Source organism: Gekko japonicus, unplaced genomic scaffold (assembly GCF_001447785.1).
Source record: "Gekko japonicus isolate JY-2015 unplaced genomic scaffold, Gekko_japonicus_V1.1 scaffold5692, whole genome shotgun sequence".
Taxonomy (NCBI): Eukaryota; Metazoa; Chordata; class Lepidosauria; order Squamata; family Gekkonidae; genus Gekko; species Gekko japonicus.
In genome coordinates, this window is record NW_015173866.1 from 3,389 (window position 1) to 4,166 (window position 778).

Genomic DNA, 778 nt, shown 5'->3' on the forward strand with positions numbered 1-778 from the left:
GACTGGATGGGCCACTGGCCTGATCCAACATTGGCTTCTCTTATGTTCTTAAGTTGTGAGCAAGCGATTTGGCTGCTGCATAAATCAGTTTGCCCTGGAGCCATCCCTCCTGAGCCGAGACAAAAAAGAGTGAGACGGAGGCTGAAAAACTGGGAGCTAGCTCACACTGACTCAGCTTAGAGGGAACACTGGTTCCAATCACACCCGTTCAGCCACCCCCAACGCTTTTTGCAACTGAATCCCACACCTGGGGACTCCATGACGGATCCCCGAGAGCAAGAACAGTTTAGACCTCACACCGATTTTATCCTGGATGTCATTCGATCAGATTTAGTTCTTCTGCCTGATGGCAGTTTCAGATCAACCAGCGGTTTTATGTATTTTATTGCCATCTATCCCGTAAGCTGCCTGAGGTAGAAAGGAGGCTAATGAAGGCTTTCAATAAATAAGGCTGTGACATCTGAAGAACATAAGCCCTGCTGGGTCAGACCAGGGAGGGTCCCTCTAGTCCAGCCTCCCGTCTCACACAGGGGCCAGCCAGTCCCTCTGGAGGGCCAGCAACAGGGCAGAGAGGCCGAGGCCTTCCCCTGATAAGGACATCAGAAGAGCCCTGCTGGGTCAGACCAGGGAGGGTCCCTCTAGTCCAGCCTCCCGTCTCACACAGGGGCCAGCCAGTCCCTCTGGAGGGCCAGCAACAGGGCAGAGAGGCCGAGGCCTTCCCCTGATAAGAGCATCAGAAGAGTGGTCCATCGAGTCCAGCATCCTGGCTCCCACAGGG